At 37.9% G+C, this 18,646-nt stretch overlaps 1 long non-coding RNA gene across 1 annotated transcript in view; it reads right to left on the bottom strand.

The window, feature by feature from the left end:
• Positions 1–4,655: 4,655 nt before the first annotated feature.
• The window catches only part of LOC123379234, a 39,593-nt gene continuing 25,602 nt past the window's right edge, over positions 4,656–18,646 (bottom strand). Inside the window, exons 3-4 of the long non-coding RNA XR_006583463.1 lie at positions 12,720–12,799; positions 4,656–4,928 (exon numbers count right to left, since the gene is read on the bottom strand). This is a non-coding gene — a long non-coding RNA (uncharacterized LOC123379234). The remainder of the gene's footprint in view (positions 4,929–12,719; positions 12,800–18,646) is intronic.

Raw genomic sequence — 18,646 nt, 5'->3', positions numbered from 1 at the left:
TCTCAAGCTTAACACTACCGATATTTTGGACCTGACAATTCATGGGGGTGGGGGGAGGGAGGGAGGCTGTCCTGTGCAGCATCATTGGGTTCTACACACTAGATGCCAGTAGCAATCCCCATTCCCCTCACCTTGTTGTGACAACCAAAAAAATGTTCCCACACATTGCCGAATGTTCCCTAGGGGCCAAATTTGCCCCTCTCTGAAAAATATAGGGTCACATTATCATTGGTTGGCTCAAGTCAAAAAGAAAAGAATAGTTGGTAAAATTTATTAAATTCTTAACAGGTATCAGCTGAGTATGTAGGTGACTGGGTTCTCAGAATAAATTTTAATTCCATTAAAGCTCCTTGGAAAATAGGTTACACATTTTATCAGAAATGTTATTTTTTTTCTCTCTGTGAAATACATCACACAAAAGATCTGTCCCAGATCAGATCAGATTTGGGACAATTTTCTTTTACAACCTCCATGACACACTTTTGAATATTCATTATCCTTTCTGCAAGCATTTAGGCAAACACAATGACAGTTTTTCATATGTGCTGCTCTAGAGGGAAGAGAGATACAGCAAGCAAAAAATCAGGAAGACAAATTTCTAAATGTTATTATTAAATGCCTAGCAATCATAGTGAAGTTAAAGTACAAAAGCCAGACCTTGTATTGTAAGAAGGAGGCCTTTTAAAAGACCAAAAAGCTGTTGAACACAAAGTTTGACAATCTGGAGGAAAAAAAAAAAAATTCAAAATACAGTATTTACATACACAGAAAAAAAATGGTCAAAAGAGAATCAGACACAGGCAGTTATCTAAAAAGACTCTATTTCAACAGTTAAAACACAGATATTGGAGAGGGGGCAGTGCATCAAGAGAAGCACCCAGATTCCCCAGGGCAATGAGGGCAGCTGTCAACAGAGGAACTAAGAAAGTTACCCATGCCACTCCCAACCCAACCTGTCTCCATCAGCCCCCGAGGAGCATGGGGTCAGCAGGCACTGAGAAGACAGCTGAGTGCTGGTGGCCTATTTATGGAGAGGAACAGGTCACTGAATGGGGGGCAAAGTGACCCTCCAGCAGAGAGCTAAGGGACTGACCATTCAAATCAAGGTTTAAATGAGAGTCATAGCTAAATCTTGGGGGAACTTACAGCCCCACCAAGAACCTTGGTTGGCTTGGTCCATGGCCCAAGCCACAACAACGAGTGGGTTACAACAGCGGGGGACACACCAACAGTAGATGCAGCAAGTGGAGAGGTGCAAAAGGGAAGAAAGGGGGACGGATGACAGGTCTCAGTACAAGATTGTAATATGTTAAATGCTTCACGATAAGAACAAAAGAGAGCCTTGAAGTATCTAGCCTAACTATACTGACTAGCCTAACTAGCCTAACTATACTGACTCCTTGTCCTTCCTTCCTGAGAAACTCAGGAAACCACATCTCACTAAAACACTAGAAAAAAAATTGTAATTCATTTTCCTATAAAGTTATTATAAGCAGAAAGTGAGGTAAGAGCAGAACAATACTGCAGCAAACAATAAAGGTATTCCCAAATACACGCACAAATACAAATGTATTTATAACTTTTAAAGCAGCAAAAGAATTTAAGACAATTATAGAAACCATAAAATAACAGCATAAATCATAGCTTTTTTAATCTCAGAAATGAGATAGTCGGACAAAAGAGAGCTGACAGAAGAAAAATGAGAAATAATAACAAAGCATGTCAAGAATTAAGACATACACAGGAGCAAATAATAATGCCATATAAGAAATAACAGAGTAGAAAGAAAATTTTAAAAACCAAAAAGAAAAGGAAAAAAAAGTTTTTTAAAGGATTTGACAGACAGATATAGAAGAAAGGCAAAGAAACTTCAGCATATATGCAATAGGAGTCACCAAATGATCTGCAATTCAATGAAAGTTTCCTGAAACAGAAGAAAAATTCAATCTACATATTTAAAGGGCATTTTGCATACCTGCAAAAAAAAAAATCAAACCAAGCAGTCAATATCAAAATGTTGTCTAATAAAACTATTGGACATTTAAGAATGAAAAGGGAGGGTGTATAGGCAAATAGACTAAGTCACTTAAAAGGGAAGAAAAGATCAGATTGACATTATACTTTTCAACATCAATACTTCATCCCAGGAGACAACTGAGTAACATATCTAAATTGCTCAAGAAAATGAGAGCCATGTAATTTATATCCAAACTGACCTTGAAGTACAAAGTCCAAAGAAAATCTATTGTGGACATGTAATAACAGAATGAATATTACTCCCATCAGCACTTGCTGAAAACTCTTCTAAGAAATGAGATTTTCTAGAATCTGGAGAGGCACTAGTAAGATGAATGCTATTGAACATTAATATATATTTTCCTGTAGAGTTAACTTTAGTTTAATTTTAATGTGATGGCAACATAAGTTACTACTTTATTAAATTCTTTTTGTTTATAGTAACTTTCCTATTGATTCTTTGGGGCTCTCCAGATATATAATCATATCATCTGCAAATAGAGGTAATTTTACTTTTTTGTTTCAATTCTTATACTGCTAATTACTTTGTCATATCTAAATTCGTGGCTTACCACCTCAAATACAGTGTGGAGATGTTTGCCTGGCTTGTGACTTTAGCAGGAAATCCTATAATGTTCACCCATGGAGTTAAACTGGCTTTAGGTGGAGGTATACATATTTTACCTTCTACAGAAGTTATCCACCATTTTCTCTTTTATTGAACTTTGAATTTTGTCAAATAATGTTTCTGCATCTATTTTTCTCCTTATTTCTACTAAAATGATGATATTAGCTGATCTTCTAATGTTGAGCTTTTACATTGCAGGAAAACAACTTCATTTAGTCATGTCTTTATTAATGGGCTAATAAATTCCTAATTTTTATTTGGAGCATTTTAATTTGATGGTCATGAGACTAACCAGTAGTTTTATTTTGGGGTACAAATTCTGTCAGTTGATTTCTTGAGGATAGTTGACGCACAAGGCTATGTTAATTTCAAGTACACAAAACTTTGTTGAGTTTTGAGATCAATTTACTTCATAGAAAGAATTTGCAAGATTTATTTTTAAACCACGTTCTGGAATAGTTTAAGTACTATTAGGATAAACTAATCTTTAAAGTTTTAGTAAATTCTTGTGTCAAGTTATCTGGGCTTCACAGTGGAGTGCTCTTTGATTTTTCTATTTCATCTCTGTTAATTGGTCTATTTAGATATTCCATTTCTACTGGAAAACGATATTACACCAGAAATTCATCCATTTTAAATTTATTTGCAGAGTTGTGCAAAGTAGTCTTTTATAATTTTTAAAGCTTTCTCTTTCTGAACCTTTATTTTGTGACTTCCAATTTTGTGTATTTAAGTTTTTTATTTATTTTCTGTGTCAGTTTGGCCAATGGTTTGTCAATTTTCCTGATTTTTTTCCCCCAGAGAACCAGTTTTTGGATTTATTAGTTTTCCCTTTTTATTTTTTGCTTGTTTTTATTTTTAATCTTTTCCTTTTTTTTTTAGTTTTTGTAATTTTTTTTCTCTAGATTTATGTGTAAGGTGGAAAATTTACTTTCATTTAATGCCTTCTGTTGTCCTGTTCTGATATATTACTGGCTATGGAACCACATTCTGGAGATCTAACCTGATATAGCAGCTAAGAATCTTACAAACATGCATGGAGGAGGGGCTCAACTGAGTTACAGCCATACCATTATGCAGCCATGAAAATAAATGAGTTAAATCTGTATGGGTTTCCTGGCAGGAATTTCCATAATGATTTGTTTAGTGAGAAAAACAAGGTGTATGAAAGACTATATAATTTTCTCTAAGACAAACAACAATAAGCCTTTAAATACATACTCAAATATGATTACGTGTCAGTGAAAAAGGACTGGAGGGATAAAAGAGATATTTGGGAGAGAAGGAAGAACGTGAAGATAAGAATGCATACAGAAAAATTATTTTACAAAGGGACAAAGAAAAATAACATGATCACATTTAAGTTAAAGTATAAGTACGTGAAAATAAACACAAAAAGATGGTCATTAATATGTCCAATCCTCATGCCTCAAAATGATGTGATTTTAGGTGTTTTTAACTTTTTTCTTTGCATTTATTATAAAGAAAATAAGAAAATAGCAAAAAGAATCTTCATGATATGGGGAAAGCCTCTCACACTTATGTCCATCCCAGTTGATCCTCATTTCCACCAATATATATTTCTATATTTTTTATGATCTTTCTTATTTTCCATATAGATTAAAAATCTCTCAAAAAGAAGCTTTCTACCTGAACTGATGAGGGCTGACAGCTTGGCACAAAGTGGTGAGAGTATTTTTTCCTTTTTGTCAGGAAAACCATAAAGATTTAGAAAATGACTTAATAAGGATATTTATTTTTTAAGTGACTATTATATAAGAATGAGTAGTCCTTCCATCAATCTCAAAAATGCTTAGAAATGTATTAGAGTTCCATGAAAACTAGAATTCCACAAGTTGAGAGCCAGTATGGTAAGTTACAAAAGATTTAGAGAAGCATCGGAAAGATCACTGAAAGATCTGAAAAATAAAATTTATGGGGCAAAGTTAGTGGACAGTATTATTCAGCAGAGCAGTTTAAGAAAAACCGAATAATCATTTTCACATCTATAAAAACCCCTTACACAGAAGAGGGAGGCCAGCTGGTTCCAATCTCCATTAATGATGAAACCAGAAGTTGGGGGTGGGGATCGCAGCAGATAAGTGGGACTAACTACAAAGACCCAGTGGCAAGATTTGTCAAACAGGGGATGAGTTACTAAGAGGGGTTGTGGGATTGTTTCTTCCTTCTCCTAAGGCACTTCCCTCATCCATCTGGAATGGTTTAAATGCAATCCAGCCTCCAGAGATGTGAACATCTTCATGACTTACAGGCTGCTCTTGTGCTGTATGTCAAAGACAAATTTGAAGGGTAAATTTAAAGCTAAAACAATTACATTCCCTTCCATCACTCTCCACCCCAGTGTCCAATAATGGAATATTTACTGTAAAGGTTTATGAGGCAGTGTGGCAAAGACTGGCTCCAGCAGGCAATGTAACAGAGAATGGAGCATGGAAAAGCATAAACCTGGCTCCACTACACAAGATTCCAACAAAGAAATTTCATTGTGTCCTGTAAACCTAACTAAAATGTTTGTGCTGGTTTCCTAAACAATTTGTTTTACTTTGGACCATTCTATTGATACAGAATCTTAAAAGCAGCTGTAGAACAGAGCTATTTTTGCAAGATGATGGTCTTATTTTGCAACTACATTTCATAAACAGTTGCTCTCTTTTATCATTTGTACCCTGAATATTATTCAAATAACAATAAAGAAGAGATCAAAGATTATCCCATAGCAATATGGGATAAGGATCGAGGATTTTTCACAAAGTAATGTGGAAAAACATTAAAATAAGGCTGAGAAATTCATGAAGAGACCTAAAATGTCTTAGAAATAGCCAGTATTTAATGGATCCTAATTTTTAATATTTGTTTTAATTTGTGGCAAAAACTACATAGATTTACCATCTTACCCATTTTTAAGTGTACAGTTCAGTAAAGTATATTCACATTACTCTGCAACAGACCTTGAGAACATTTTAATCTCTGTAAAACAAACTCTATATCCAGTAAACAACTCCCAATTTCCCCCTTTCCCCAATTCCCAGCAATTACCATTCTTTGTTTCTGTATTTGACTACTTTAGATACTTAATAAAAGTGGAATCCTAGCAGTCTTTGTCCTTTTGTGACTGGCTCATTTCACTTAGCAAAATGTCCCCAAAGTTCAGCCATGTTGTAGCCCATGGCAAGATTTCCATCCCTTTTTTTAAAGGCTGAACAATGTTCTGCTAAATGTATATACTACGTTTTGTGTATCCATTTATCTGTGGAAGACATATGGATATGGGTCCTGGTTTTTTAAATGTAACACAAAGTGTTTTAAGAAATAGGTCCGTTATTATGCTCTTGTCATTCAGCTCCAAACCCATCCTTTTATAGTGATTCAGGCAAATGGAGTGGTGACTATAAATCCAATTTCTGCTTTACCCCCGACTCCCTGCTAGGCTCTGTCAACAGGGGGCGCTAGATGGCACAGGCTAGGCTGGAGAAGGAGGTAAGAACTTGTGCCTTCCTGATTCTTACGGCTTTTGTGCATTTGCAGTTCCAATGCACCCCAGCCACGTTCTTCACCTGGCCAGGCACTTCCTTCCAGTGCTGTACCAGCAGCCGAATGAGGTTGGCAGTTTTTCTAACACTTGCAGGGCCAACCTCATCACAGTCTTCTGGGGAACACCAACACCAACTGCTGAACAGCCCCCCTTCCAGCCACATGAGTTGCACCTCCACAGGGCCCTTCTCTGAGTTTCTGCCTTTTAGGAATTTCAACCTCATGACTCTGGCCCCTGCTTTAGCTAGGGATGGGAGTGGCTTCCCACAGCTGCCACTCTAAGATACATGGGTATTCTTTTCTTGCCTCATCAGTTACAGTTTATAACTTTATACCTAGTTAACTATTCTCTACATTAAATTCACTCTGTTCAAATAGCTGCTTGGGTCTCTGCCTGCTGACGGTATCTGAACTGATACAGAAATCATGTGACCAAAAAAATGCCACCTGAAATTCAAGCTCGGGCAAGGCCAAATAACTGAGCAAATCTATTTAATCATTCCTAAGATAAAAACATAGCTTACCATACCGCACTGTAATCTATGTTAAAAGGAAATGCAGTTTGGTATGGGAAAATGAAAAGAGGGTCACTTAGCCCCGAGAGGAATTGTCAGGACAGCTGAGAGGACACAACACACCCGTGCATGAAATCGGGCTGGGGAAGGGCTGGTTCAGGCCTCAAGTCCCCACTGCAAGATTGGAAGCCTGCACTATCAAGCATTACACCTGCACCTGCTCTCCTCTTTACGTGTTTCCCCGTGGTCAACCACACAGTCAGAAAAACAAAAGGCACATGTGTGTTCTATCTCCTTTGCATTCTGAGGTCCTCAAAGGCAGATTTTGTCTTATCTTTCACTCTGTACTCTTCCAGCACTGACGAGCACCTAGCCTCTGGGAACTTAGTTTCTGGCAGTCAACAATCTAGGCCTCTGTTTGCCACAAAATTCACTTACATGGGACATGTAGATGAGCTGCTGTAGGGAGAAGTCCGTGGGCGCTCACTGGAATAATTAACATCTCCTGTCCAAGGAGTATGTGCCAGGCATTGATCTGATTTTTTACAATTTTTTAATGCTTATTTTTTTAATGCTTATTTTTAAGAGAGAGACAGAATACAAGCAGGGAAGGGGTGGAGAGAGAGGGAGACACAGAATCCAAAGCTCCGAGTTGTCAGTGCAGAGCTCAATGTGGGGCTCCAACCCATGAACCATGAAATCATGACCTGACCCGAAGTCGAATACTCAACTGACTGACCCACCAGGCACCCCATGTCCTGATTACTTCTTATCCATTAACTCCAATTCTTCAACAATTTCCTTATTATCATGGCCACCATTTGGGGGGTGCTCAAAGAAATTAGTCTCAAAGAGAGTTAAGGAGCTCGCCCCATGTCCTACATGCAGGATCTAAGTTTCACCTGACATGGGGCCTAGAGTGTTCTCTACTGTCCCACACTACTTCCCATTTTTATGTAAGCAAGTAAAATTTCAACAAAGCATTCCTACTGATTTATCTTCTTTTATACTGTTTCAGCCAAAATAGTTAAAAAATAAAAATCTACTGTTTGTCTTTATAAATAAATAAGCTTGAAAGTAGAAACTTCATTTTTGATAATAGTATGTACAAATGTCAAGTTATTTATACATTAAACTTTTGCAGGACTAGTGGAATCATTCTCACAGTAATATTAAGGCAGTACTCGGTTTAAAAAAAAAAAGCGTGCCTCAGGGTGCCTAGGTGGCTGAGTCAGTTGAGTGTCTCGCTTCAGTTTAGGCCATGGTCTCATGGTTCATGGGTTCAAGCCCCACATTGGGATCTGTGCTGATGGCTCGGAACCTGGAGCCTACTTCCAATTCTGTGTCTCCCTCTCTCTCTCTGCCCCTTCCCCACGTGCACTCTGCCTCTCCCTCTCTCAAAAAAAAGTGAACATTAAAAAAAGTGTGCCTACATACTACAACCATGTGTTCCCAGCTCTAGGTATATATCTCAGAGAAAATATCATATAGTCCAGAAGAAGTTTCACTGAAGTTTTGTAGCGGAAGAAAGAAAGCAATCTCAATGCCCATATAAGGGAGCAGATAGGTAAAATGTGATGGAATAATGTTCTTTTTATGCTAGAAACCTTAAAAAAAAAACATCTCCCAGACTCCCTTGCAGCTAGCACTCTGGATGTGACCAAGTCTACTGTCAGATGGACTTTCATGACATGTGGAAGGCAGCAAGAAGGTGGAGCCTGGGATTCTGCTGCTTCCACTGGTTCTGCAGCAAGTCGTGTCCTGAAGATGCCTGTTTCTGCTGTCAGTGCTGCATGACCACACCGGCCCCCTGGTTGTGACAGGACACCTTGATTTTTGGCACCAGCAGCTTTACGATTCCATAATGCCTTGTTGACCTCTGGCTATTAAAACAATTCTTCAAGCCTCAATTTTTAACCTTATTAGCAATTCTACAAACGGTTTATTAACCTGTAACAAATCCATTGACTCTTAAACTGAATAGAAGAATTTCTCTCCCCTGCCAAGATCAAAAACGCCGCATCACTGTCTACCTTGAAAAGAATGCCTTGGATAGAGCTTGTCAGGACCTGTGAAGAGCAATCTGCATTTCTGTAGTGGAATAAACAATTTAGGGCAGTTTTTTGGCTTTTTTCCCCCTCTTCTTTTGCTTACAACAAAACTTTAGTGTCTAGCATGTTTCATGGTCAGTAAATCTGGTGTTAAAAATAAAGCTTCTTAAAAATAAACTTGCAATAATATCTCCTATGAGCTATATACACAAAATGTTTAGAAATATAACCTATCTACATCACCAGGCACAAGTATGACTTTATTTATACCAATATACTTTGTGCAAGACTTGCAGGCACCTCGAGGGAAACCTTGAATCATGTCCGTTTATTTCTGTTTTACTTTATAGTCCAAGCTAAAATTGAATACGCTCTCTTTGTTTGCCCAATTTTACTTTAGCTTATGTGAAACTAACAATGGAACTCCAGGAATCTTACGGAAGTTTCTCAGGTTCCTCTCCAGCAAGACCAGCAGCCATGCTGCTCTGTGGGAATATGTGCTGTGTTGTTATTCTTCCAAGGCATTTTCTACAGTCCCTTTTCATATAGAGATAGAAATTTTCAACATCTAAGGAAGAAGGCAGCAGCATTTAAAGTTAGTTTCACAAAAAGAGCACATTGTTTTCTGGAAAGAGCACATCCCTGGTAGGCTGTCCAGGCCAGGTCTGGAGAAGAAGGGACTAGAGAAGAGAACCAAGAAGCCAGTGGAAGAAGGGCCCCACAGAATGGCTATAGTTCATCAAGTACCGTATCTACCGTCCAGCGGTCCCAACATCTGAAATGGACCTGGACTTTGGGCTAGGCTTCTCTCACCTCAATCCTTAATGTGGCAGCTAGTTGTGCTTTTGGAAAGTTATTTGAAAAAAGATTCTGTTCTCATTGCCAAGTGGAAAAGGGAAAAGATTAACTCACGATTGTAGAAAGAAAAAAGTGATAATACCAAACCCTAAATGCATTGCTTTCGATATTTGCTTTAAATCTTAAATGTTGACCTGGAGAATAAAAAGCCTGCATATAAATGCCACCCCTTCCCACCCCCCTGCAACTAATTAGCTCTGAGACCTTGGTCAAGACACTCAATACAGGTTTCTGTTGTTTTACTGTGGAGATCATTGTTTTCTGTTCTAATCCCAGGACTGGGGCTAGGGTGACATAAAATATTACACACAAAACTCCTTAAAAACTGGAGAAGAAGCATACAATTGTCAGGTGTTAGCACAGAAATGTTACATTCTTGTCATCTCTGTGATGACTGCCACGTTCCGAAAACAGCATCTGCTCCAAAAACTGTTGCTAACAGACATTGATCATACTTTCTTTAGTAAATATTTATAAGTCCTAAGCATTTGTTGAGTGACCATATGTATGAAGTACAGCACGCTCTGCAGGAGGGGGGCTGATTGAAGTTACAAGGCAAATGCACGAGACAGCATCGCACAGAGCCAGGAGAAAAAAGAACAGATGCTTCTTTGCTTCATCATCTGTATTTTTCACTAAAAATATAGCAACTAAACTGTAATCACTTTTGAAATCCCTTGCAGGTGTTTTACTTGGCTCCTTTGCTCCAGCTCCAGCAACTTTCCATATTCTGGAATCTGTGGTAATGGCTGATAATAATATGTGGTGACAGTAATTAAGTTATGAAAGGGAGGAAAATGTGTGTCATGGCTGTTCTCATTGACTACAAAACATAAATCTTCTATCTACCATGATATTAGAGCCATTTAGTAATGGATGCTGTGCTAATACCCAATGTCCTAAGACTCACTGATGTTTTTCCAAAGTCGTTTCACTGGCTTGGTACATCTGTGTTAGTAACTACACAGCCCTCTAATGCATACAGATAGCAAGTTGTGGGCCTATGAACAGCTTTAAAACATTAAATAATGGACAATTTCATAAGAAAAACCAGTTTTTTTTCTAGGATTCTCAAATGACACTGAAGTATGAACTTGTTTATTTATTTTATGCTCATTAGAAATCACTTTTCAAATTCAGTTAATTAGAATACTATTTACATATGTAATACACAGCGTCTTATTTGTTTTTTCTTCTAAATTCAAAATACACTCTCTGAACTCTTGAAGCTATTTCTGGGTTAAGATCTTATAAAATATTTCTTAAGACTTCACTATCCCAAAGCAAATAACATTATCCTTGCCAAATTTGAAATCTTTGTATTTTGATGTAGACAATCCAACTGTCTGGGAAGTGTCCTCCTAAGGATTATATGAAACACATGCTGTTTCACTAGTCCAAAAACCTTTTTCTAATATATTTACCAATCTTAGGGTGGAAACTTTTTTTTTAATGTTTATTTTTGAGAGATACAGAGATAGAATGCGAGTGGGTTAAGGGCAAAGAGAGAGGGAGACACAGAATCTAAAGCAGGCTCCAGGCTCCGAGCTGTCAGCACAGAGCCTGACGCGGGGCTTGAACTCACAAGCTGTGAGATCATGACCTGAGCTGAAGTCAGACGCTCAACCGACTGAGCCACCCAGGCGCCCCTGGAAACCATTTTTTAAGAAAACTTTCTCCTCAATAGTAGTGTGTCTGTAAGCCCCAGGCCAGACCTGCTAAGTCAGCAACTCTTGGGGAGCGGGGCAGGGCATGTGACAAGCTGAGTTTTGACAAATCCATCAGGGATTCTGATGCAGTGGTTATCAAACTCTTACCAGTCGAGGAATTTGCATGTCTAAGTTACCAAGTAATGCTGTTGCTATTGGTCTGGGGGCCACGCATTAAAAACCACTGCTCTACAGTATTTTTTAAATCCCATTATCACTGTAAGAGTCAGATAAGGAAAACAGATCTTCCCACATCACTTGGCTAAAATTATCAGTCACCAAATAAATAACCTTTGTGAATTTTCTATCTTTCCTACAGGTCGTATGTAACAAATAGCTTGGAGTACAACAGCGTTTCATCCCATCATAGGAAAGCTCTCAATTGATATTTCAATAGTATTGTGCTTTTCCCAAATTGCTGGGTCTTGAAACCTCTTGAATATGTTCTATTACCTTTCGGTGTTTCTTTATGGACGTTCCCCCCTACCAAGCTACTTCAGGCTCTGTTTTGCTCCTCCACTTTCCATGGATTGTGAACATGGAGGGAGATACAACTTTGTTCCAGGATAGCTCCAGCCTCGAAGCACAAAATCTATAGAATGCCACGCAAGTGATTTTATGGTAGAATAATTCCTTTGGCAAAGTTGAAAGCAAGGTTGCCACTTTGCAAAATTCCAGGGGAGTACCACCCACATTGTTGCCTGAAGGCCCACTATGTACTGCCTACATGCCCTTAACAATAATCAAGGTTGAGAATTAGACAATAGTTCCACCACTTCCACACATACATTTAGTGCTTTCTTTTTTTCCTGACCATTAGTTACAGCGCCTAAAATTAACTATCTTCCCCCTCTGTCCTGAGAGCTCTGATACTATGCCAATGACTTCCTGCAAATATAGGGTAACTACTCCTACATTTGAGTAGTTGATACCTTTTGGGGTACATTTCCAGCCATGGTCTTCTCTCTAACACTGCCTTCTTAGTTTTGGACCACTACCTCCATATCCATACTATAAGATATAAGCTCCTGGGCATAGTTAATTAGATCATAGGTGGTATTTGACAAGGGAAAGAGACTAGACTGGCTGACTCATGGCCAAAAAAACTTTGTCAAGAATTTGAATTAAGAGATATGGAGACTAAGAGTATTGGGAACTGTATCATATCAATAAAAAGCATTAGCAATAAAGTTCAGTGAAGCTCTAAATTTGCTGAAACTGGCTGGATTCCCACTCTTTTTGAGGTATAGCAGCTTTTGTTGAGATACTCAACCTTGTTGAGCTTTCTGAGGTATAGCAGCTTTGTTCTATAAAGTACTCTATTGTCCTTTGGTACTGGTTATACTCCACCTACTCTACTTTTCCCCAGATCTTTCCTGCCTTCTCTTACCTGACCTGGGCTCCAGGAGCTCACCAAGACACAGTGCATCACTCTGGTTGTCTTGATGCCTGGCTTCCATTAGAGTTGGCCTGTGGAAGCATCACAAAGGGATTAGAGTTGGCCTGTGGAAGATCTACAAAGGGTAGAGATAAGAAAAGCTAGAGTATTTCTTCTCTACTGTTTTCCTTTATGCTTCTGTGTTTTCTACTAGTAGCTACATCCCTCCATGACTACAATTCCTCCTAGGTAATCCCTCCCTTAAGGTTTCAATTCTCAGCAGGTGCTAGTAACACTATTTTCTCCCTTTTCTCTTTAGCCCTAGAAGTGGTACTGGTTTCCCTCTGTTACTGGTCTCTGGGTATCTCAACCGTCCCTCATTTCTTTAGCTCTGCCCATATCTCAGTAAGCATTCCTTCCTCTTGAGCTACCTCAATGAATTCTATTTCCTGCTAGAATCCTGAGACTTTCCAGTAAATTCTCCTGTTACTAGCAATAATAGTATGTGCTTAAGTGAGTCATGATTGGATGATGGCACTTGCAAACAAACATGACTAAAATATGCTACCCTTTATGGGGGATTTAAAATTCCAAAAGGTGATACCACTTTCAGGTAAACATGGTAGACTTATCTCCTTTCTTTCCAAAATTCCATTGAATACCAGAGTAAAAACATTCAAAGTGGATCAATTCACAAAATCAGAAGGAAGGTAAAAATGAACTAGAGATAGCAGTGGAGTTTACAAAATACTAAATAAATGGAGTGATGACCAACTTACCAGAGTTCAGGAAACCAGTCTAGCAGAGGAGAATACCAAAAGGCAAACTGATTCCCTTACCCACACCCCTGAAAAGCTAAGGACTTAGAGTACCAAGAAAGGGGTAGAGGAAGAGATATGTCCCTAACCAGAAGACCTGGTTGAAAGCCTGTATATATGAAGTTTGATACTCCAGTTCTCATTCTCCACTAACCAGGTTTTGCTCTAAGAAATGTAGTCAGAAATTGTGTGGTGCACTGGTGTGGCTCAGTTCGTTAAGCAACCGACTTCATCTCAGGTCATGATCTCATAGTTCATGAGTTCGAGCCCCAAGTTGGGCTCTGTGCCAGCTCAGAGCCTGGAGCCTCCTTCATATTCTGTGTCTCCTTCTCTCTCTGCCCCTCTCCAGCTCATGCTCTGCCTGTCTGTCTGTCTGTCTCTATCTCTCTCAAAAATAAATAAACATTGTGAAAGATGGGTATGTAAAGTGTGGAACTCAGGAGGATTGTGAGGGAGTCTGAATAAGAGCTCTTTCCACCCCCAAATCCCAGGTCTTTCACTTATTCTACTTAAGAATTCTAACAGCCAGAAGGGATTGGAGAATTCTCCTCTGAGAAAATGACCTACCCATAGAGAAGACATCTAAGTAATGACCATTGAGAATCCAACAAAAGGCCAGATTTATGCTTGTTCTCTACAAAGGGAAACTTACAAGTTGAAAAGTCCCACTATTACACACAGAAAAATGTCTTTTTAGTGCCTTTCTCAAGTAACAGATGGAAAACCAGAGTGGTTTTCCATTCATTAAAAGAGTAGCTCTGTGGCCTCTTCCCTAGCCTTCCATTTAAAGATCCTCACGTATCATAAGCACAAAAAACTCAATGTATTAAAGAACACATGATGCCTCTCACTTTAGACTTATCTCAGAGCCAGTGCAGTAAACTATAAACATCTGCATCCTACATATCTTGAATAAAAATGAATTTGGCAATATACATGAGAAATTAAATGTTTACTTTCTTACATTAACTTACATTTTCTGATGAAAATATGTTCAAATTGTATACACTTTGAATACAATTATGACTATTTTTAATTCTTTTAGATCATTACTGGCAAAAACAAATTATGCCAAAATTTTCACTATAACAACATAATTAGTATGTTTGCTGAAATAAAAGCAAAAAAAATAGTTTGAAGAATATATAATAATTCACAAGTTATGTTTTTATTTAATTACTTGTCCAGACATCTACAGATCTACAGAACACCCATACATGAACCATAATAATTAACTTCAATCATCTTTGATGTTTTAATGACTTCCAGTCAAATGAAAACCAGCTTTACATACTTACAAAATTATTATTGTCACAATTTTGAAAGTATACTTATCAAGGTAGGAGAATTGAACAGTTTGTTAGCTGGAATTACAATTTCTAGATATTTAGATATATGGTATATAGGCTTCCAGTTACAGTCTTGCGGCAGGCCCTACAGTATGAGGGACAGGCCTAAACCACAAATCAGTGGATATTTGAAGAAAGCCTCAATAGGGAAATGAAGAAGTAAAACAAATGAAAGGAATATCAAAGATAAAAAAAAATTCAGATGTCAAACTCTTTTAAAAAATTCTGTGTAATTAATACTCAGAAAGATAAAAAGCCATTGTATCCATTAAAAAAGATCAAGATCTCATTATTAGAATCAGATGAGAAGGATCTCTTCAAAATAGAGAAAGCCAAAATAAAAAGTTCAAAATACATACTGGTCAAAACTTGATGGTAAAAAAAACAAAAACAAAAACAAAAAACAATTCAGTTAGAACATGGGCAAAAGACAGGAACAGACATTTTACTAAAGCAAATATACAGATGGCAAAGAAGCACATGAAAAGATATTCAACATCATTCAACATCAGGTAAATATAAATTAAAACCACAATGAGATGTCATTATACATCTATCAGAATGGATTAAGTAAAAAATAATGACAATATCAAAGACTGATGAGGATGCAGAAAAGCTCAACCACTCATTCAGTACCATGGATGGAAACATAATGGTACATCACTCTGGAAAACAGTTTAATAGTTTGTTATGAAACTAAACACGCAACTACCATACAATCTTGCAATAGCACTCTCGTGCATTTGTACCCCAAACATAAAAAAGTTATGGTCACACAAGAATCTGTTCATAAATTTTCACAGCAACTTTATTCTTAACAGCCAAACACTGGAAACAACCTGGATGTCCTTCAACAGTTGAATGGTTAAACAAACAAGCTATGTAATATTACTCAGGTCTCAAACGGAACAGACAACTGATAATGAACCTTGAGGGAATTTTGCTAATTTAAAGAAGCCAATTCCAAAAGGTTACATACCATATGATTCCATTTATTGGTTCTTGAAATGACAAAATTATACAAGTGGTGAACAGATCAGTGGTTGCCAAGGATTAGGGATGAGGTGGAGAAGGAAAGTGGGCGTGGCTATAAAAGGCCCAGACTAGGGAGGCTTGTAGGTTGGAGACTAGGAAGTGATGGAAAAGTTCTCCACTTAACTCTTTTAATACCTTAGTTATAAGATTGTACTACAGTTTGTGCAAATATTATCACTGAGGAAAAGTGGGTAAAGAGTACACAGGATCTCTCTGTATTAATTCTTATAATTGGACATGAATCTACAATGATCTCAAAATATAAAAAGCTTAACTTATAAAATAAAGAAGTACTGAAAGATCAATTCAAAGAAACCTAGAAAATGGGACATAAAGACAAAGACATGTAAATAGGATACATTAAATTAAAAAGAAAAATTGGAGAACCAATCAGGTCTGAGCAAGCCCTGAAGAGACAAGTTACATGAAGAAATGGCCCAAATTTCCATGATCCCCACTCCTGCTTTATCTCTCACAGCCTGCACCTATGGCTTTTCATGGGGTTCCCTGTGAGAGGTTGACAGAGGAAGAGAAGGTTTACAGGTATACAGGTGTGCAGGATATGCAGGCACCACTCAAAAGTAGAGAGCTGCAGCACTATAGCCCATTCCCAGGACATCACTGAAGAACAGTGGTAAGGGAAAATCTTCTTGGCAGAAATTGCTCACTTCGCTTGGAAGGAGAAATGGCCATATGTGTGATTATATGCCAATTCATAGGCTTTAGCACATAGTTTGGCTAAGTGGTCAGGGACATGGAAGGAACATGGTTAGAAAAGTGGTGACAAGAAAATCTGGTAAAGACAGACCTCTCAGAATAGGCAAAAACATAAAGGTATGTGTATCCCACATAAATGCACACAAATGGACATCATCAAAGGATGATTTTACCAGTGAAGAAATTGGGATGACCTGTTCTTTGGATACTAGTTGGCCTATTTCCCCAGCCACTCTGGTCATCACCCAATGGTGCTTTTGGTTATGCTTTTCTGGAGAACCCTAATATAAAAGCTCCGAGTATCCTTAAAATAAAGTAAAAGGCTCACAGCCAATTATCACTGTCAATACCATGAAGGTTCTTGGTTACTGCAAGCAAACAAGATTGCCTGCCACAGTTTCATAGATTCTGGCAAAAGACATGAGACTTCTGGGTTAGAGACAAGAAGCTTTATTACAACACAGCAAACAACATAAGCTTCATAGTCACATGGTTCTCCTTGCTCCCCAAGTCCCAAGGGGACAATGCAGAGCATCCAGGTGGATGCTGCACATGCTTTGAGTTCGTGTCACAGCTAAGAAAACCTGAGCTTGGGGGGCGCCTGGGTGGCTCAGTCAGTTAAGCGTCTGACTTCAGCTCAGGTCATGATCTCACAGTCTGTGAGTTGAAGCCCCGCGTCGGTCTCTGTGCTGACAGCTCAGAGCCTGGGGCCTGCTTTGGATTCTGTGTCTCCCTCTCTCTCTGCCCCTCCCCTGCTCATGCTCTGTCTGTCTCTGTCTCAAAAATAAATAAAAACATTTAAAAAATTTAAAAAAAACTTGAGCTTGGGAAACCCCATTCTTTTACAGTAGGCTTCAAAGAAACCTGCCCGAACTTTGCACCAAAGGGAGACACTGTTTTTATTATGCTGAATAAAAACCAAACAGGCCCTCTGTTAAAGATACACTTTATCTTCCAAGGCTGTTGTCTATACATACATCTTTGAAAGAATAGTTGCAATGAAAGGCTATCAATGCCTTAGTTCACAAGACATGCATGCAGAAATGCTAGAGATCCATGGACAATTACCTACCAACAATAAGAAATAGAGACAAGATTCTAAATATTTCCACAAGGAAAGAGCAAGTCTATTCAAACTTTTAAGTACCAACCCTAGAAGCAATGCAAAAAGTCTTAGGGGAATTATTTTCAATTTAAAGTTCTAAACTTAGCCAAATTATCAATTAAGTAACAGAACAAAAGTAACTTCAGACATGCAAAATATTTTGTAAGTTAATTTCTGTGCACTTCTTTCAGAAAACTACCAGGAATCTGTGCAGCAAATAGAATGAATATAGAAGGGCAAAAATGAAAGTTTCAGTGTATAAGCGATCCAGCACATGTGAACAGAGAGATAAATTCTAAAATGATGGTGAGAGAAATTTCAGGATAACTGTGAAGCAAATCATAAGAGCATCCACTATAGAATGGAAAAGAAGAGAAGACTCTGGAGGGATAGATCATGGGGTAGGAGAGTATAAAGGAGAAAAAACTGAAAGATTATTTTAATTGACCATTTGGAAAATTGTATTGACAGGGACTGACAGATCTATTTGAATTTGGGGAAAACTAGTAATAGGTATATTTTGAAAACCAAGCAAATGAAAAAATTTGAACAAGTCCAGGAAAAGGAAAGAGTTATAAAAAATATATAATAATAATGCAGTTTCTGACTAGCAGAGAATACCATTAAATAGCCAAAATAACTCAAATAAATCCTGGCTATTGAATAATTGTGTTGTAACTACATTGGGAAGATGCATAGAAAATAATTGGAAGTGATACTTACATAAAAGCTAAATTCTTGTCTACTAGAATTCAATGCATGGTATCTAGAATGAACAATTAAAAGAAGTGGCAATTCAAGCATTTCATTTAGAAATGTGGAAGTAGTATCAATAGCAACAGCTAAAAATGTTGCAAGTGGTTTATTCTTCATTAGGGAATGGGACCAGGAGTGTGGCAGAGTCAAGCCAGGAAT

Source organism: Felis catus, chromosome C1 (assembly GCF_018350175.1).
Source record: "Felis catus isolate Fca126 chromosome C1, F.catus_Fca126_mat1.0, whole genome shotgun sequence".
NCBI classification, from domain to species: Eukaryota; Metazoa; Chordata; class Mammalia; order Carnivora; family Felidae; genus Felis; species Felis catus.
The sequence above is the reverse complement of the archived record's forward strand: the minus strand, read 5'-3'. Positions and strand labels throughout refer to the sequence as shown.